Here is a 22,429-nt window from a genome sequence, read left to right as displayed (position 1 = left end):
CTAATGAATTATTGTTAAGCAAATCCCAGATATATCATTTCATCTGTAAAAATTTCAGCATACTATCTCTAAAAGATAAGGTTCCTTTAAAACCTAACTGTAATACATATCCACTTTAATTTTAATAATTTATTTAGCCTAATTATCTAAAAGATCATTTCAACATGTACTCGATATAGAAAAACTACCAATGACATACTTCACAATCTTTTCTCATGCTGTCTTTAGACTATAGCATATTTTGATTCAGAATGACCACATGTAGCTAGTGGCTACCATATTACATAACACTGCTCTATATTCTCTTTCAATAGCTGAAAGTCTAAGTGAGACTAACTAGCTATGCTTATGATTCAGAGATAAACCTCTCTTCATCTGACCACTACTGTAAATCCAACTGCCTAGGTACCTCAGACTCAACAGGTTCCTAGCCAAACTCTTCCTCCTAAAACATTCCTTCTCAGGGTTTCTTAGTACATGGTGCGCCCATAAATGCAGTGTACAAATCAGAAACCCGGGTGTTGTTTTCCTTGTCTTCCTCTCCCTCAGCTTCCATACAGAATTCTTCACCAAGTTCTGATAATTTTCTTTTTTTTTTCTTCTTTCTTTTTTTTCCCCATTTATTTTTATTAGTTGGAGGCTAATTACTTTACAATATTGTAGTGGTTTTTACCATATATTGACATGAATCAGCCATGGATTTACATGTGTTCCCCATCCCGATCCCCCCTCCTGCCAAGTTCTGATAATTTTCATTTCTAAAACTGTATCAAATTGAATTATTTCTCTCCAGTGCCACCTCACTAACCAAAGTTAGCAACATTTCATTCCTGGAATGCTGTAATAGCTTCTTGATTGGTCTTTCTGTATCTACTCAAGGTCTTCTGACCAAATTTCCATCCTGCAGCTTAGAGATCTTTTCAAAATGCAAATCTGATCCCGTAACCCCTGATTTACACACTTCAACAGTTTCCAAATGCTTTAAAAATAAAGACCAAGAACCTTAACATGGCCTACAATGTCTGCGATTTCTGATCTTACTTTTCCAGTCTCATCTCACACTTTGTCCTCGAGCCACACGAGCCTTTCCTCAGGACAGCAAACAAACCATCATTCATGAGAGGGCCTCTGCACGTGCTATTTCCTTCGCTCAAAACAATTTTCATACTATTTCAAATAACTGATTGTTACTCATCTTTTGGATTTCAGCTTAAAAATCCACGAAACAGTTCCTTGGACCCCACACTTGGTTAGGATCTTCACTGCACATTCTCAGCACTGCTTTCTCTTTCTTCTAGAGCAGTTTGGCCATTTTGTATGCCCAATCTAGCACATAGTTAGTACACAACACATTTGCTTAAAAACCAAATAAATAGGGTACTGACAGTGATGCTAAAGTTGAGAACTGTGGAGTTTCATGAGAACAGGATTAATCCTTTGAAGGAGCAGAAATCCTGCTTATTTTATAATGGGAGGAGGACAGGGCTCAAGAGGACATTTATGATTTTTGAAGTTTACTACTTTCTGTTTCTCTGCAAACAAAAACATGATAGATCTGGAACCTATGTATACCTAACATTATTGACCATGTAGAGAAATACGGTTTATCAGTAAGTTCTCATTATTTTGTAGTAGTAGCCTGTTAGTTCTGAGAGCACTTTAGAGATGCTAGGAGTTTTTTTTAAAATATTCACAAAGAGTGTGCTGTGCTAAGCCCTGTGGGGAACAAAAAGTCTAAAACACAGTTTCTGCTCTGAGGAACTTACAATCAAGTTGGGGCACAAATAGAACACATGAAATGATAATGACAAAACGAATACATGAAGAAAACTAAATGAATGATACTACCCTACAGGAAAGGTGAACAAGGTTGAAAGAAGGAAAGACATGGGTTAATAGTGATCAGAGAGGAAATCTTCAAGAACAAATTCAATGAAACCATTTTTAAAAATGAGATGATGTCTCTCTCCAACCAAGATCTTACCTTTTATTAATTACAAATGTTATTTACCAATATATTCCTATCATATCTTCTGAGTAACAAATGGGAAAATTTCCACTACCTTTATTATAGAAAACAAAATGATAGATAACTCTTTCATGATCAGACAGCAGTAAAATCAAATACACTTCCTGTATCATAATTTGATTTTTCAGAAACACAATTACATATTCCTAGAGTTCTCAAGATACCTTTTAAAAATACTTACTAATTTTTAAGATTTCAGTTTCTTGATAGTAAAAATTTTTTTGTGTGAAATAAGGGTATAAATATCTTACTTGTATGTTTTCAAGAAGGACATTACTGTGTCCCAGAGCATTCCTGCCAAAGAACCACAGCTGAAATTACAACATGAGGAAACATAAGATGAACCTAAACCTAAGACATTTTACAAAATAACTGGCTGGTACTCTTAAAAGTGGCAATATTATTAAACAATGAATAAAACTGTGCCAGACTAAAGAAGACCATGAAGTTACAATAACTAAATATAACCCTGGATTCTGGATTCATCCAGGCTTGGAAAAAGAATGGCAGTTATAGAATTAATGACATTTGAATAAAATCTGATATTATTATCTCAGTATACAGTATAATATCACTGTTAATTTTCTGATTATGTAACTGAGTACAATGGAGGTAAATAAGACATCAGCAAATTGGGAAGCTGGGTGAAAGGTATATAGGAATTTTTGGTTTAAGTCCAATGTATTAAAAAACAAAAAGTTTAAAAATTACATTGTATATATATAAAATACACATACACACAGCAGCCCACCAAAATGTGAGGTGTTGGGCTGGATGTTCAGAAATGGAATGTAAGCACATGAGAGAAAGAAGATGGTCATGGACTCCCAGTTTCCCAATGCCAGATTACTGTTCTCAGGTTTTCAAAAGAGGATTTTCTCCTCTCTTTAGTGAGACCTGTAAACATCTGCAGAATATGTGTTTGGCTAGTTATTCTTTTTCATTCCAGTTTGAGATTTGGTGGCCATGTCGGAAAATTCAATGGTTCCTTTGGCTAATGGTGTCAACTGAAAATGTTGTATGTAGATGCGCTAAGGTTTAGAACTATCTTTCTTCCCAAAGAAAGGTTTCCCAAATGTAAGAATACATAGATTTTTACTAGTTCACACACCCCAATCTAAGCTGAAAGATCTTCCTGTCTCAACAAGGTATATGCTGCTCTACAAACATTTATATAAACTACAAGGCAATGGTACCTCCTAGAGCCTTGGTGGGCTATGAATTTTGCTTTGGATGCAAGCTAATGGCACCAATCATTTCTATTGTGATACCTAAGCAGCACAGAGGGCAAAATCTGCCTTTAGAAAATGCATACATTGGTTAGCAGTTTTATTTCATTTCATGTAATAGGAAAGATAATCTACCCATATCATACTCAAAGTTTTCTAATTCTATTATTTGGAATCTACAAATTCTTTTTTAAGATGGTGAATTTAAGTTGCTCAATGTTAATCATAATTTGGGGAATATAGTTTCTAATATATGCTATACCTAAGAATTGTTCATCTGTGGTTTTGTATCTTTTCTATCAGTCTATAACTAAACTTACAAAAACACTCTGATTTCCCCTCATTATAATAAAGGTACATTCTGACATGTAACTCCTGCCCCCTCAAAAAATCTTAAATATAAAGAAACTTCACATATTAAGCATTTGGGAAGATCATTCCTATTTTCTTGGATGAACTATATAAATGAGATAGGTTAAATCTTTTCAGTTTAAAAAAGGAATTAAGGTATTATTTTTTTATCATATTGCTGTAGAAAGCAACAGTTCCTACTCTTCTAAAGTCTCACTTTCAAGATATCAAAGTGGCACAAGATTTGGGAGGGAGTGACAGAAAGACAGGCGTCCCAGAAAGAGAGACTGACTTGAAGATAAGCAAAGAGGTAGAGAAACATGGAAGAAACAGTTCGGCTCATGGAAGAGTGCTCTGGCATACAGATTGGAAAAACAGACTACAACCAAATCACTGAGAGGCTTAAATTCTAGGCTGAACAGGTTATATTTAATTTCTAGGCAACGGGGAGCCACTGAAAGTCTTTGAAACATAAAAGCCATGATGGTATCTCTACCATAGGAAGGTCAGTCCAATAGCAATGTGGAAAGAACTTAAAAGTAGCACAGTGACAGATTATCACTGTAATAGTCTGCCACAGCAGTAGCATGGGGAAGGTAGAAGATGCAGGGCATTATCTAAGTAGAATCAGTAGGATTTGGCCTTTTCCAGAGAAACATATACAAGACTTGAATAATACCATTTCATTAAAAATAACTCAAAAGTAGAAAACGGTAAGTAAAAACATACCTAGAAACAACTAAGGTGAATTGAATTGGGGGTCAGGGGAATGGGGAACATTCTTTCGGGATCTTTGGCAATGTCTTCAACTCTGATCTTAAGAAGTAAAGAATTTAGTCCCGTAAAGTAGTCACATGATTCAAACTGAACACTTTACCTACCTTTTTAAAACTGAGGGCATGAAAAGCAGAAGGCAAATAAAAGAAGATTCAGTCTCATACAGTTTAAAAAAAAAAAAAAAGGTAGTGTCATACGTTTCTTAATTCTGTCTGCTGAAAGGCTCCTTTCTCAAGGGTATCACCTAGGGAAAAGATTCATAATTGCTAAATGGATAGCTGCAGTTCTTTACCAGGAGGAAGAACATCTGTTTTCTCTCCTGATGGGATACAGGTTTCCTAGGCTACCGAATTTATCCTATTCCTATACCCTACACTGCCATACACAATTCAGAAACACAAACTCAAATGTGGGAATACACAAATCAAAGCTTATTTTGTTACAACAAACAATAGAAGAGCCTGGTTTTGTACCGCAAACATGTCTTCTAACACCCTTTTCCACAAGCGATTTCTTCTTCTCTGATGAGAGTTCAAGACTAACTATCATGGAGAGGTCTAAAGAAAACAGCAGGTTTTCCTAAGGGATCCGAAGCATCAGCAAGCATAGATTAAAAAAAAATTTTAAGTACATTTTTATTTTCACAAGTAATACCATTTTACATTTGTGTGTCTTGCACCGTTCACAAAACGTTTCCATAATACTCCAACTTTCACAAGCATCCATCAAGGAGAGTAGTACTTCCTATTTTTCCTGTTTTACAGAAGAAACTGAACAAGTTTGTCACAAAACTAGTAAGTGACACAGCAGGGGCTCAAAATCAGGTGTTGGAACATTTAAATGATTTCACCATTGAAGACAAACAGAAATTTTATAAAGTTTGAGATTTTTTTATATCAACTAAAGAATCCTGGGCTCACATTTCTCCATGGTCACCAAGCTCATGTCAGGTCTTAGCTACGTATAAAGTGAAAGTCACTCAGTTGTGTCTGACTCTGCCACTCCATGGCCAATACAGTCCATGGAATTCTCCAGGACAGAGTACTGGAGTGGGTAGCCTTTTCCTTCTCCAGGGGATCTTCCCAACCCAGGGATCGAACCCAGGGCTCCCGCATTGCAGGCATATTCTTTATCATCTGAGTCACCAGGGAAGCCCTAACTATGTATAAATCTTTACTAAGACAACACAGACTAGTTGGGAGATGAGATGGTATATGATCTGTTCCTAACTGTGAATAACTACTTCCTACAATTTTGACTAGATTTTCAAATTTTCTAAATATATGTTACTCTTTCAGATAATCTTTTAAAAATTATTTTAAAGTATGAATTAGGGTCTTAAAATCTCTCAGATCTGAACTAACTGGCTAAGCTTTTTTGTTCTTACTTGAAAATGGAGATACATTCTAGCTAACTCCTGAAGGAATCTTCAAATATCCCAATTAATCTTTGTACCTATAGTCTTCTCCAAATGCGTATTTATAATACACAATGGAATTGGCCAGGCAAAAAAGATGACATAAAATGATCTGAAAGATAAAGTAATTAGTAAATGAAAAGGTTTGAAGACTTTCATCTCTAATCTTTTGATCTTAACTGTAGAATTTTTAGAAGGATATATGTTTCCTTAGTAAAGATTAATATATACTGAGTTATTAAAGTGTATATGAATTTTAGAAATAACACGTCATAAAAAGTCTTACACAAAAATATTCACTAGTAACAAGCTATAAATTTAACTGAGAACTATAATAAAAGCCAGAACATTTTTCACTTTTTCTTTTGAAAATATGAAATAAAAAGAGTATATAGAAAGATCTGGTAAATCAAAAACTAAGGCAGGAATAAACAGCTATTTTTCAAGAAGAGACTGAAATGCTAAAATATGTTCTGTTCACTATTCTGGTATTATAGTTAGATGAGCACCAAAGTTGATGCTAATCCCATAGATTTACAAGCCTGGAGAGTAAAATAACTATGGATGGGCTTATAAGAAATAAGTCACAAAAAAATCTAGAATGAGAAATTAAGAACAGAGGCACTGGTTTTAATAAGAATCTTTTGTAAAATCATTTCCAACATGAAATTATTATATGGATTAAGGAAATTTTGATGCCAATCTTTAAGAATATATATTCCATGAAAAGATCATCTTGGTTAATCCAGGTATTTAAGTACTTTTGAAAATCTTTTTCCCTAAGGAGGGATGAACATACTAAAGAACATATTCAAGGTAAATCTTAAGAATTTAGTTAAGAAACAAACAGCATAGAGTGTGTCCATTAAGACTGAACAGGCAAAAATCTACGGTAGGAAGAAAGTCCACAAGAACATGTGGACGAGAGAAGATGGCCCCATCTTTTCTGTCAATAATGTTTTTTTCTAAGAGATGAAAAGAAACTACAGCAGAGTTTTACAAAGCTGCAGTCACAAAACAAGAGAATGTTAGTATCAAAGACACAATTAAAATATTGATTTGGCAAAAAAATGCTTTTCCTAGGACCCTCTGGGAGTTCTAGATGGCACAGATGACCAGGAGAGGGCAGCTCACCACTGCAGCTGTGAGTAAAGATGTGAATTTGGCATCAAGGGGATACTCTACCTTACTTACACTTTCCATATACAAATAATGAAGAAGTAAAGATACTGCTATTAAAAACTCTAAACAGATAAAATATAATAGCACAAGTCATTACAATGAGTAGCTACTAAGAAAAATTTCTGATAAGCAAGCTGGAACTAATAAAGTAAGATGAACCTAAAGTTCCTGAGCCTCTCAGATAAACAGAATAAACAGCACTGGCAATTACACTCATTATGACAGTGTAGATTTACTATCTTTTTATAATCCAATGTACTTTTTGTAGACAACCACTTTCTTACAGTTAATTTAAGTTTTCAGGTATCCAAACTTTTTACCAAAATAAATTCATAAAAACACAATGAATGCAATTAAATATACTCTCTCATACATCAAAGGATTTGGGGGAAAAAAAATCACCACCTTACATTAACCTATTACAAAACCCAGTACTTCCTCTTGAATTATACATATCTTTGAAATACGTTCTGTTTATAATCTGTGTTGCAAGCATAAATTTGAAGATTTGTATTGTCAAAAAAAAAGAAAGAAAATGGATTGCTGTGATCAAATAGACCTGTCTGGTTTTCATCAAAAGAATGACAAAGGATTGAAACTTTTCTAATTGTTAGGAGACTGTATAGACTGGCATAATTTCTTCTTTTGGGGCTGAAATCCACTCAAGGAGTATGGGAGTAAAACAAGGAGTATGGGAGCATCATGAGTAATTTATTTTTTAAGAGTCACATTCCTTCATTTACTAAAAAATTCTGGTTCCTATGAACACAATAACTGGAAGAAAAGTAATTAGACTATAAGTCTCTTAATATTTATTTCATCAGTGTATTACCTGTTGTTTAGATGAAATGAGAAGAAATACTGAAAAAGAACAAAGGCAATACTGATTACATAAATGGTTAAAAACTATTTAAACATGGAATTTCATTTCCTTGGTGAATTTCTTGATTTGAAGTTTAAAGGCAGTACTTCCAAGCCCTTTTTATGTCACAGTGTCCAAAGAAAATGAGGTTTATACAGCACATTAGGTTAAATGGAGAAGGGAATTTTCAGTTAGAACACTGGCCCAGAAGCTCCAAATGCCCCAGGTCCTAACAGGCCACTCTGGGGATAGAGAGAGTTGGTATCTTGCTCACCTGTAACTTACTTCAGTCACAGCTAGTTAGGGAGTTCTTATATAAGTATCTTTGACCAAATGTAAGGAGCTAGGCAGAGAATAAAGGAGTAGCTGCAGATCTAGCTCACCGAAGACATCGTTTTACGATACAGAACGAGTGCTGGGGAAAGCGAAGCAGCAGCTGAGTGTAAACGGGGTCTGTGGGTTTGACTTCTTCACCTTTCAAACACACTGACAGTTTCCACGCCTGTGTGTATGGTCTATTTTTCTTTTGGACCATTTTTTTAAGGTCTTTATTAAATCTGTTACAATTATTGCTTCTGTTTTATATTTTGGTCTTTTGGCCACGAGGCATGTTGGATCCCAACTCCCCGACCAGGGATGGAATCCACACCCCCAACACTGGAAGGTGAAGTCTTACCCATTGGACCACCAGGGAAGTCTCTCCTACCTTTTTTGAAAAGCCCTGTTCATTTTAACAAAGACAAAAGGCATTTAGTTAGAGAAATTTCCTCTAAAAATATTGCTGTAGTTTTAAAGAAGAAAATAATAAAGTTATTAGAGATATTTTTCTTGATTGTCTTTTTTAAAAATCTCTCACGTGGGTACAAGATTTACAGAGGAAATCCATGGTATCAGCAACTGCCAAACCTCTAGTTTCTAGCATTGAGGACCTATAGGTGATGTATAAATGTATAAATTAATCAAGTCACCAGGGTCAGAACTAAATAATAATCCATAGTCTCTCCCTTTAATCAAAAAAGAGAGGAGATCAAAATTTTTAAATTCAAATGGTAACTAAAAGATAAATAATAAAGTAAATCAATAGAGTAATTCATCTGAATTTCACTGCAAAGACCTGCCCCTGAGAACCCCCAATGATTAAATTGTTACAGTTCTGGCTGCTAGGGAGTTCAGCTTCCAAAGGCCCCCAGGGGAGCAGCAAGTCTTTACTAAGTACACACGTTTTTAAAGGAAACTCAGCCAACACCTGCATGAAAACAACCCAGTTTCGGCCCCTAATGGGGTCGGGGCTCTATTAAAGTCATATAGACTAATCAGTCTAAAGGCAGCTCGGCAGCAAACTCTTTAGTAAACTGGACAGGGACAGTGTGCTGGGCGCGACTTCACCACTGCACAGGAGCCTGCTCTCAGGAGGAGCCTGGGCTTGGCTGGATGCTCTGTGCTGCCATCCTGAAATTCTTACTCATTTTATCTTCGAACTTATGGTTTATAACTGAAGATCAATGGAACAGTGGAACACCAGAAGAGGAAACATATGAAGTGTAAGCATATCCACCGAGCAGTTGGCCATGGCTTACCAGCCCAAATGTGCATGCCTGAGGCAGTCGTGGGTACCGCAAGGCACTCTGGGTCAGCCACAACCGAGCCCATAGTGGCAGCAACAACAGTGAAAGTGTCCCCAGGAAAGAGGAGGGGCTCTTCACGAGCCTATGCAGCGGAAAGCCTGCTTACCCATCTGTCCTTGAGACCTGTCCCAGTGGTGTATGCACAAATATTAACTTCTCAGTGTGACTGCCCAGGACAGGATGTGCCAATGCTTATTAGTAAACCTTTTTCAGTAAATTACTGCAAAGTAAAATCATAATACATGGTTATTAGCATGTATGGGAGTTATCAGACTTCAAAGAATTTAGTTTTGGAAAACCGTTGCAACGTTGCAACACACAGGCTTAAAAACAGAAATTAAAGATTGTTGCATTTGATGGAAAAGAATATTATTTCCATATGACGCTCTGGATGAACCAATTATTAACACAGAAGACAACTTAAAAATTAATTTTTCCTTATTATTGAAGATACAGTGATAGAATACATAACCAGACATGGTGAATTCTATACAACTTGTGAAACCATTTTTGGTTGCCTGGACAGCCCCCGCAGATCATAGGAAACGGCAGAGGCTGAACATATGTTTCTGTGTAACTGAACCACATTGTTGTACACCTGAAACTATCACAATGTCATTAATCAACTACATTTCAATATAAAATAAGGAGCTAAAAAAGTAAATAGCAGAGAAAGTATTTAAATGCCAATATACAAATTTACATTTAAAATCAAATTCACAAAAGTTGATTATACAAAGTTAGATGTTTTAAGAAAAATTGCTCTGTAAATATCATCAGCTCTAGATGTTCAAAGTTTATATCTTGAAATAATTATCAAAAATGTATGCCAATATTGTCAAAACCTATAAAATGCTCTTACTAGCTCCAGTAATAATTACATCAGAAAAAGATCCTTCTCAAAATTAAAAGTTATCAAAAACTATTTGTAATTGAGTGACTGACATCACTTTCAATTATATCAATTAAAAATGAAGTTACTAAAAGTATAAATTTTGATGACCTGAAAAATGAATTTGCGAAAAAGGCAGAAAAATCACACGATTGATCAAGATATCACAATGATAAAGTATTATTATAGTATTAAAATCATAAGCTCCTAATTTTTTTTTGTAATTTGTAACTTTATATTGTTACTCAGGCATTGCTATTACTTCTAATATGTTTAAAGGAAAAAGTGTTAAATATTAGTATCTGTACCTGTACTTTTTCCTGCTTTTTTGAACAAGGGTCTCTCATTTTAATTTTGTACTAAGTCCACAGACTATGTATTATCCTGGAAGGCTAATCCAATAATAAGCCAAGTCTTCTCTAGCCTTGGTTGTTGTCTTGCAAACTCCTCTGCTTCTCAAGGGCCAACCTTAAACACTGATTCATGTTCTCTCTTCCTGTTTTGTCCTAACTATACGTATCTCTGGCCACCTTCCTCTATTCTAACTTCTGTGCTATGATTGCTGAGCCTGACCTCAAAGGCCCAGATTTTTAAGCACTCATGTGATACTTCCTCCCTGCAAACTCTCCAATTTGTTACCTTCATAATAACCTTGAACTAATTTCACTTTATTCCCTAAACTCAAACAATGATTAAATCTCACTGGATCTCTTTCAATACACCTCTCGAATCTGTGACTTAACCTCATGCTCATTCTGATTATCCTAGACAAAGTCCTCATAACCCTCTACTGGGAAGAGAGATCTTCCTTATACATACCTTTAACATCATCTCATCTAATCCTCCTAAAACCCCTGCAAGACAGGTAAACACACTGTGATGTAAAAATCATCCCATTTTAAAACTGAAGTTGAGCAACAGAGAAGTAAAGCATTCTACTCCAAGTCATGATGAAAGCTGACTGCTTAGAGCTATGGAGGGAGTCTAATCAGAATCCTCCATTATGGCATGTTACCAGGGGCTCGAGTCTTCCAATTTGCAAGATAACTTTGGTCAAATCAATTTCTCATCCGAGGCCTTTTATATACCTAACTACTGCTAGAACTCAAATGATACCTGCTGAAATGATACCTCCTCCTTCAGGATCCCTTCCTTGACTTTTCCCATCAAGGAACAGACCTTCATTCCTCTGAATTTCTACAGATTGATATGAATGATCCCATAGCATATGCCATATCCTTATCTTCAAGGCGGGCTCCAAAAAGACCCTTTCCTATAACATCATAACTTAGCAAGGAATTCCTATAACTTAGCAAGAATTGATCTCTCACTGTCCTCATTCAGGACACTGTCTTCCCATTCATTCATTCAATTTACTATCTACCGTGTGTTTTTACTTTGCCGACAAAGGTCTGTCTAGTCATAGCTATGGTTTTTCCAGTAGTCATGTATGGATGTGAGAGTTGGACTATAAAGAAAGCTGAGCACCGAAGAATTGATGCTTTTGAACTACGGTGTTGAAGAAGACCCTTGAGAGTCCCTTGGACTACAAGGAGATCAAATCAGTCAATCCTAAAGGAAATCAGTCCTGAATATTCATTGGAAGGACTGATGCTGAAGCTGAAACTCCAATACTTTGGCCACCTAATGTGAAGAACTGACTCATTGGAAAAGAGCCTGATGTTGGGAAAGATTGAAGGAAAGAGGAGAAGAGGATGACAGAGGATGAGATGGTTGGATGGCATCACTGACTCAATGGACATGAGTTTGAGCAAGCTCTGGGAGTTGGTGATGGACAGGGAAGGCTGGCATACTGCAATCCACGGGGTTGCAAAGAGTCAGACACGACTAAGTGACTGAACTGTGTGTGTATAATACTAAGTGCTGTGGAGGCATAGATATAAAGTCCAGATGCTTCAGATAAAGATGTAGGACTAACATATGCATACATCCCTCCTTCCTCATATCCTACTAAAATAACAATAAAGGAGTTTAAAGAGTCAGAAGTCTCCCAATTACTCTTCGCAAAACATACAACTGGGTGACTATCTTTTCTCTACTTCAGCAAATGACGGGAAATTTATTTTTTGGAGAGAGTAAGTAAAAAGGAAGTTCTCCAGGATGGGGACAAGTATATACACTGAACCTGTATAAACTGAAAGACTAAGTGGAAATATACATAATGGATTCTGAGATCTCCAGCCCTCTTCTCCCACTTGCCTCCCAGAACATTGTCAACCAGTCCTTTGCTCTCCAGACAGATGATCCAAATACTCTTTTTTTCTCTTCCAAGAACTCTAACTGCCTAGAAGGAAGTCCTAAAGATCCCCAGGAAAATAATTCAGCTAAATTTCCCTAGATAGTTATGTTGACAAGCTCTCGGTATGCAGCGAGTTGTTAAATATCACACTTTTTATCATGACCAAACAACTAAGGATTATCAAGTATCTGATGAATACACAGAATGAAAGCTAGAGACCAAAAGAAAGAAAAACCAGAAAAGGCAACTTGGAGGAAACACACTATTCAGAAATAAGAAAAATTAAACTAAAACTATCATGAATATTCTCTAAGACATAAAATATTGTATCCACAACAAGGTACAAGTCCCCCAAACTGGTTTTTGTTTTTGGTTTAGTTTCCTATATACCTATCACTAAATCAAACCCAAATCGTTTCCATTATCTAAATTTTCCACACACACACACTTTAAAGAACATTCAGATAACAGAGAGACAAACATAACCACTCACTCTTAGAAAAAAAATTCTTAATAGAAAAAAATAAGAAATTCAGTTGAGGTATAGGAAAATAAAGTTGAGGAAATCTCCAACGAAGTAGAACATGAAGAGATGGATAAGATGCCCTACCCCCTCAAAAAAGGTAAGAAAATCAAAGCACAAATTCCAAAGGTCCGATATACGAAAAATAGGTGTTCTAGAAAAACGAGGTTAAGAAATCATCAAAGAAACCACCATTTGTAACAGAGGAAGGACATGAATTTCTTAGAGTGTCTACTGAGACAGTCTACTGAGCACTATATAGTAGATGAAAAAAATCTCAAGCCTAGGCACAAAGAAAATCTTACATATTTCCAGAGATTAAGAAAGACCATTCAAAGGATCAGAAAACAGAGTAGCCTTAGACATCTCAACAAAAATGCTGGAAATTAGCAGGCAATGAAGCAATGCCATCAAAATTCACAAGGAAAAGCATTTTCAACTTAAAGAGTTCTACCTCTGTATTCTTTCTCAGGACATTACTGGAGGTGAACTCCTTCAAAATGAGTAAGTAAACCAAGGAAGATGATGAAATGGGATGTAAAAAAACAGAAACTCCACCACAGGAGAAAAGCAAAAGGAACTCCTAGGATGAGAGTGAAAGGAAATCCCAGAGCGACACTGCGCAGCAGTCAGTGAACAGACCAGGATGGAGCAGTCAGAATTTCTCCAAACACGAAAACCAGTGCAAGTGTCGAACTCTGTGAGCACACTGGGAGGAAACTTAGATATTTTAAAAAGAATTCTAAGTTGATTTAGTGATAAGCACTGGGAAAACTAAGTAAATAACAAGAACAACAAAACCTAAAACAATGATGTGGGGTAGTGGGAAGGTAGGAACAGTAGAGGAAAGAAAATTCATGATCTTATCTTCATTATTTAGCTATTCAATAACATTTTTATAATCATAATAATGTAACCACCATTTGATCTAACCAAAAGGACAATACAATTATACACAGAAGACGGTAACAGTGACTGTGGAGCACTGAGAACAGAGGTAAGCAGAGAAAGATAAATCTTTTCTTCTGTGATGAGAACTGTATTGAAAATTCTAAAACTGAAAAATCAAGAGGTAACAGTGCAAGAATGCTCTTAGGAGCAACAGAGCTAAACATGAAAAGAATCAGCTGAAATAACTGATCATATTGATTTTGAGGAAGGGTGAAATAGTGGTGGTTGTTGTGGGGACTAATGACAGACTGCTGTTTTTCATTTCAAAACTGGAAACTACTGACTCTCAAAATTATGTGCAATATAACTTGATAAAAAAACTTAAAAATTAAGCTATATAGGGCTTACACTCTACTGGGAGAGACACACGTATAAACTGATTATTGTAACACAGATTGCTAAGTGCTATGACAGTAATTTGTGTATCTATAGTAGTACTTATTACAGTCTGCCTTGTATTCTGACCATCTATGTACAGATCATTATTTTCCCTGCTGAGTAATAAATGATAGGGACATTTACCCTGTCTCATTCACCTTTGACAGATCTTGGCAATTTATACACAGTTGTTATTTAATAAATATTCCTTAAATCAACAATACAGAGATGGCCTCTCCTTTATAAGTAAAATTAAGTTTGAGGAGCTTTTTGTTTGTGTTTAAACTGCCCAGAAATTGAACCTCCCTTCTATGCTTGGGAAAGCCCTCCTCTTATGTAGCATAGCTAGCTTCCTGTTTGAGGAGGTAAAAAAGTCAGATATTTGCTTCTTCCCTTGCACACCTCCACCATCAAGATATAGCAGCCACACTCCTGAACTGGAATCTGGCAGGAAGACACAGCACAGGCCATGTGAGGTCCCTCGCGGTGGTGGGGGCCGGGAGCTACACCCACGTTTAGGTTCTCGCAGCAGCATCAGGTCTCCAGCTTCAGAGATGCTGGTCATGTCAACAGCGCCAGTCACTCCTATGGGCTAAGCCACAGCAGCGCCTGCCCTGGACCAGCTCTACAGGGCGGTACGCATTACTCCTGGAGAAACAATCTTCAAGCTTGTGTATCCAACCCTATCAGAAATTCTATGAGTGATCCAATATCTCTTTCTGCTAAAATTAGTCAGAATTGTTTTCAATTGCTTACAACTACAAAACTGGTCTGTATCATCAGCTCTGCTGACAGGTTTGGGCCCAGACCATTTTACCTGCCACTGCTTGCACTTTGCCAATGTTCCGGTCATTTCAGTTTGGTATTTCTCTTTAAAAAAAAAAGTTCATGCAATTTCTGAAATATTAAAATAATTTTCATTGATCTCAAAATCTCTATATTAAAATTTGCAAACAGTAAGCACTAATTACAGATTCTAGCTAACTGGCAAGAAATAGAAAGGTATTCAGGATTTTCATTTGTATTTTGCTATGAGTAGTTGATTAAACAACATTACTATAGATTCACAGTTCTCAAATTTTTTAGTGTCAGGACCCCTACAAACTCATAAAATTGCGAAGAACCCCTAAAGAGCTTTTGTTTATGTGGGTTATATCTATAAATATCTACTATATTATATGCTAAAACCAAAAAAAATTTAGTTTACAGCTCATTTAAAAATAAGTAAACCCATCACATGTTAATATAAATAACACTCTTATGAAAACAACTGTATTTTTCAAAGCAGAAAGAAATAAGAGTGGAATTATTTTGTATTGGAAATGCTTTTAAATGCCTGGCTTAATAGAAAATAGCTGGATTCTCATATCTAGTTGAATACCCAATCTGTTGTGATATGTTGTTTTGTTTGAAGTAAATTAAGATGATCTAGCATCATACAGATATGCAATTTGAAAAGGGAAATAAAGACTATATTTCAACAGTCTCTTAAGATAACTGGGGATATTGTTATTTAATACTGTACCAAGCGGTACAGTTTCTGTACCGACAAGCGGTAGTTTCTCAAAGGTTGGTTACTATGTAAAAATCTAACACTGGTCTTGTCTGCGCTTTGAAAAATTTTTCATCTGTGCTGACTCTGTAACATCAGATATGAGTCACGTGGAAACACTTGCTCACCAAGTTACACTTTGAGTGGACTTCCCATTTCATCATACAGAATGTTTAAAGACATGAACTGACGCATTCAGATTTGATAAAATTAATTCTTTTTATTGATCCATCAAGAGAATTCTTAAGCAAAATTAACCTTCTTATTTTTAATTGCCAGTGTATTGAAGTGAAGAGTGTATATAATAACATTATGATTTGGTGCTACCGCCTTGTTTTGTGCAAAGGGGCCAAGTGGTTTTACTCATCACTGCTCTTGCACCATCAGTGCCAATGTCAACACAGTCAAAAAGGCAAATGACTTCTTAGTATTATTACGAAAACAGATTTGACCCTGAAGCGCCTCTGAAGCACACCCAGGGACTCAGAGGTCTACAGACCACACCTTGGGAACCACTGCAGAAACAGTCTATAAAGCTGACAGGCCTGTGGTGCTTTTGGCACTCTGGGAAGAAATGCAGAGATCTACGACCTATGATGACGTGGAAATGCTGTTGACTCACAGATCTCAGTAGCGTGTTCCACAAACACAGTCAGTACTGGCATCTCACTGTGGTTCTATTTGTGAAAATCAGCCTGTATTTAAAAGCCACCTGGCTACAGTTGATCTGAACAGGTCAATGAAAAATATTTTTTGAAAGGAACTATGTGTTACATGGAAGAAAATAAGGAAATAACATTTATAAGAAAATATATGTCACAGTGGTGTTTATTAATTTAAGATTTTACAAAGATCTCAGGATCTTTCCCTTATCACTATCAACAGTATTTGGCTAGGCAAAAAAGCACACTCATTCACGCTTCCTTTATTCAGGTTCCATTACAGAACCTACCATGAGTCATCTAGTTCTATTTTGATGAAATGAATGAAGACAAATAAATCTGCATAATATGTAAACCAATATGGATTCCAGAGAATAAAGTATTGCCATGCTGCTCATCTATTAATACCTATTCAATTATTTATAATGCTGTTTTCCTGAAGTAGCTGAATACAAATGCCCAATGTTGGCAAATATCAAAATATAAACATACCAGCAAGCTGATCTGACACTATAAAACTGCAGAAGCAATGAGTAGTACTGGTGATTATCAGAACCATCATTCCTTTGCATACCACTCTTCAGTTTTAGAAGCACTTGCAATTTCTTTATCTAATTTCAAGTACATAATAATTCCTGAAGTAGGTAGAGGTTATTACCAGCTTTTTACGGATAAGTGAGAGTCAGACACGACTGAAGTGACTTAGCAGCAGCAGCAGCAGCAGCAGCACCTATTAGTAGACTTAACTCTCTGACTCCATTTTGGACTCTTTCTTTGACTCCATCACTTGAAACTCTGGTCATGACGGTTCCCCTTTCCCTCTCCACTTTTTTTTGAAAAAAGAAAAAAAAAATGATATTCAAAATAATGAACCTGGGATCCTCAAACTTTTAATGAACCTTCTGAATCTTCCCAGAAAATACTAAAATGAAAGACAAAAGGTTAATAGCATTCTAAAATTTCACAATTCTTTGCAACTTAACAACAAAAGCAATAATTTTCTATTAAAGACAGCCCTTTTACTTAACTGTCAGCAAACTTTAAAAATTACTGTCTTAAACTAAATGTATTTACTCAACAAGGATTTGAGTACATACTATACACAGTTGGTATGAATATTCTTCAAACTGAAGAATGTGCCAATTTTTGAAACAATGGCATTCACTGCAATTAGCCATGACTTTTTCTGGTTCTACGTGGCTTCATAACTCCCATATATCTAAAATACACGGCCAGACCTTCTACTGACCCACCAGTATTAATGAATTTTATTATACATTCCAAAAAACTCAACATTCAAAAAACAAGATCATGGCATCCAGTCCCATCACTTCATGACAAATAGATGGGAAAAACAGTGGAAACAGTGACAGACTTTATTTTCTTGGGATCCAAGATCACTGCATATGGTGACTGAGCCATGAAATTAAAAGATGCTTGCTCCTTGCAAGAAAAGGTACAACCAACCTAGACAGCATATTAAAAAACAGAGACATTACTTTGCCAACAAAGGTCCATCTAGTCAAAGCTATGGTTTTTCCAGTAGTCATATATGGATGTGAGAGTTGGACCATAAAGAAATTGAGCGCTGACGAACTGATGCTTTTGAACTACTGTGTTGCAGAAGACTCTTGAGAGTCCCTCGGACTGCAAGGAGATCAAATCAGTCAATCCTAAAGAAATCAGTTCTGAATATTCATTGAAAGGACTGATGCTGAAGCTGAAACTCCAATACTTTGGCCACCTGATGCCAAGAACTGACTCACTGGAACCTGATGCTTGGAAAGATTGAAGGCAGGAGGAGAAGGGGACGACAAAAGACAAGATGGTTGGAGCGCATCACCAACTCAATGGACATGAGTTTAAGCAAGTTCTGGGAGTTGATGATGGACAGGGAAGCCTATCTTGCTGCAGTCAATGGGGTTGCAAAGAGTTGGACAGGACTGAGCAACTGAACTGAACTGAAACGTTCCAAACATTAACATTCCAATAATACTCACATATTACTATTACTAATAAAGGAATCAAAGAAGAGAGACTGTGATTAACATTTAAGCAAAATTTAAAAAATGAGCAAAATCTAAATTAGTTTTCTGGCTCCTGATATCCACTCTAAAAATGTAAGTGAACATTCAATACCTCAATTGTTCCTTTTTAAAAACATATGCTGACAAGGTATTTAATTTCACAGTCTGCCTTTAAAAAGTCTACTTTAAGCTGTATCAAGGAAGATATGTATACCTATATCTATTAATCTTAAAAGAAATTTTGTTTTTAATCTTTGTTGAGATGATTACCAATAGCTAGCTATATTTCCTTTCATATTCATGTCACCTGTAGTGATTCAAAGCCCAAAGTGATAAGAAATTCCTGTTGGAGTTTAATGTAAATCATTGATGTCAATTCCCCTGGTCCCACGATATAGATGCTCACATCACATGGTCAATTTAAATGAAAATACATGGAGTAGGATGGCGGAGGAGGAGGACGGGGAGACCACTTTCTCTCCTACAGATTCATCAAAAGAATAACTGAACGCAGAGCAAACTTCGCAAAACAACTTCTGATCGCTAGCTGAGGTCATCAGGCGCCCAGAAAAGCAGCCCATTGTCTTCGAAAGGAGGTAGGACAAAATACAAAAGATAAAAAAAGTGAGACAAAAGAACTAAGGACGGAGATCCGTCCCGGGAAGTCTTAGGCGGCATTGCTTGGGGTAGGGTCTGGGCCTAAGTGCCCTGAGGACAATCGGAGGGAGCTTCTGTGAGTTGCCAACTTGAACTGTGGGAGACCAAAAGAGAGAGAGTAAATTAACCGGCCCGAACACACTGCCGGCCGTTCGCAGAACAAAGGGACCGAGAAAGTCCAGAGAAGAGCTCGCAGGCTGCGGACTGGCCCAGCCCCGCCGGAGGCAGGAGGCAGGGGGGAGGGGAAGGTCGCGGCGAGACACAGGGCGCAGGCACCCGACCGGCGCGGGCGGGGACTGGGGCTGGGGACGCGGAGGGCAGAAGGCGCACGCACCCGACTGGCGCCAGCGGAAACTGAGACTGGGTCCGCGGAGGGGAGGGGGCGCGCCACACCTGGGGAGAGTGCGCCCACCGAGCCCCTGGCTGCCTGGACCGCTCTGACGGGAAGGCACAGAGAGCAGGCGCAGCTTTTCGTTCCGCGCTTTTGTGGAACACCCGAGGGCTGGAACCTCGCGCAGCACGGGGCGCGCTCCATATGGAGCAGCCGGGAGCCTGAGCAGCGCAGACGGAGAAAGCAGCGTCAGCCCCTCCCGGCAGCGCCAGCCCGTCCCCGCGGCGCAAGCCCCTCCCCACAGCGCCAGCCTCTCCCCGCGGCGCCAGCCCCTCCCCGCGGAGCGACAGAACTAGCTACCTGAATAAGAGTCCACCTCCGCCCGCCTGTGTCAGGGCGGAAATGAGGCTCTGAAAAGACCGGCAAACAGAAGCCAAATAAACAAAGGGAACCGCTTCAGAAGGGACCGGTGCAACAGATTAAAATCCCTGTAGAAAACACCGACTACACCGGAAGGGGCCTGTAGATATCGAGAAGCGTAAGCTGGAACGAGGAGCTATCTGAAACTGAGCCGAACCCACACTGACCGCAACAGCTCCAGAGAAACTCCTAGATATAATTTTACTTTTTTCTCTTTTTTTTTTCCTTTCTTTTTTTATTTTTTCTCTTTTATTTTCCTTTAAAATCCCCTATTACTCCCCCATTACTCCTTAACTTTCATTTCCATAGATTTTTATGATTTTTTTAATTAGGGGGAAAAAATTTTTTTTTCCTTTTTTTTTTTTCTTTCCTTTTTCTCTTCTATTTTCTATTTTTCTTTTTCTCTTATTTCTTTTAAAGTCCTCTAGTACTCCTCTACTACTCCTTAATTTTCATTTTCAATACACTATAACCCTACAAAAAAAAAAAAAGAAGAGAAGCCCTATTTTTAAACCGAAGATTATTCTCTCCCAATCTTGACTCTCTGTTTTCTACCTCAGAACACCTCTATTTCCTCCCTTCCCCTTCTCTTCCCAATCCAATTCTGTGAATCTTTGTAGGTGACTGGGCTACGGAGAACACTCTGGGAACAGACAGCTGCGTAGATCTGTCTCTCTCCTCTTGAGTCCCCCTTTTTCTCCTCCTGCTCATCTCTATCTCCCTCCTCCCTCTCCTCTTCTTCATGTAACTCTGTGAACCTCTCTGGGTGTCCCTAACGGGGGAGAATCTTTTAGCCATTAACCTAGAAGTTTTCTTATCAGGGCTGTATAGTTGGAGAAGTCCTGAGACTACAGGAAGAATAAAACTGAAATCCAGAGGCAGGAGACTTAAGCCCAAAACCTGAGAACACCAGAAAACTCCTGACTACATGGAACTTTAAGTAATAAGTGACTGTCCAAAAGCCTTCATGCCTACACTGAAACCAACCACCACCCAAGAGCCAATAAGTTTTAGAGCAAGACATACCACGCAAATTCTCCAGCAATGCAGGAACATAGCCCTGAACATCAACATACAGGCTGCCCAAGGTCACACCTAACACATAGACCCATCTCAAAACTCATTACTGGGGACTCCATTGCTCTCCAAAGAGAAGAAATCAAGTTCCACGCACCAGAACACGGACGCAAGCTTCCCTAACCAGGAAACCTTGACAAGCCAATTGTCTAACCCCACCCACTGGGTTAATCCTCCACAATAAAAAGGAACCACAGACCTCCAGAATACAGAAAGCCCACTCCAGATACAGCAATCTAAACAAGATGAAAAGGCAAAGAAATACCCAACAGGTAAAGGAACATGAAAAATGACCACCAAGTCAAACAAAAGAGGAGGAGATAGGGAATCTACCTGAAAAAGAATTTAGAATAATGATAATAAAAATGATCCAAAATCTTGAAAACAAAATGGAGTTACAGATAAATAGCCTGGAAACAAAGATTGAAAAGATACAAGAAATGTTTAATAAAGACCTAGAAGAAATAAAAAAGAGTCAATTAAAAATGAATAATGCAATGAATGAGATCAAAAACACTTTGGAGGGAACCAAGAGTAGAATAACGGAGGCAGAAGATAGGATAAGTGAGGTAGAAGATAAAATGGTGGAAATAAATGAAGCAGAGAGGAAAAAAGAAAAAAGGATCAAAAGAAATGAGGACAACCTCAGGGACCTCTGGGACACTGTGAAACGCCCCAACATTCGAATCATAGGAGTCCCAGAAGAAGAAGACAAAAAGAAAGGCCATGAGAAAATACTCGAGGAGATAATAGCTGAAAACTTCCCTAAAATGGGGAAGGAAATAGCCACCCAAGTCCAAGAAACCCAGAGAGTCCCAAACAGGATAAACCCAAGGCGAAACACCCCAAGACACATATTAGTCAAATTAACAAAGATCAAACACAAAGAACAAATATTAAAAGCAGCAAGGGAAAAACAACAAATAACACACAAAGGGATTCCCACAAGGATAACAGCTGATCTATCAATAGAAACCCTCCAGGCCAGAAGGGAATGGCAGGACGTACTGAAAGTAATGAAAGAGAATAACCTACAACCTAGATTACTGTATCCAGCAAGGATCTCATTCAGATATGAAGGAGAATTCAAAAGCTTTACAGATAAGCAAAAGCTGAGAGAATTCAGCACCACCAAACCAGCTCTTCAACAAATGCTAAAGGATCTTCTCTAGACAGGAAATGCAGAAAGGTTGTATAAACCTGAACCCAAAACAACAAAGTAAATGG

At 37.6% G+C, this 22,429-nt stretch overlaps 1 protein-coding gene across 2 annotated transcripts in view; it reads right to left on the bottom strand.

Moving 5' to 3' along the window:
* ZCCHC7 (zinc finger CCHC-type containing 7) overlaps positions 1–22,429 on the bottom strand; it is a 249,116-nt gene that overhangs the window by 91,166 nt on the left and 135,521 nt on the right. The gene's annotated exons all lie outside the window — the stretch shown is intronic.

This window comes from Dama dama, chromosome 29, assembly GCF_033118175.1.
Source record: "Dama dama isolate Ldn47 chromosome 29, ASM3311817v1, whole genome shotgun sequence".
Taxonomy (NCBI): Eukaryota; Metazoa; Chordata; class Mammalia; order Artiodactyla; family Cervidae; genus Dama; species Dama dama.
This window is presented reverse-complemented; position numbering and strand designations above follow the sequence as displayed.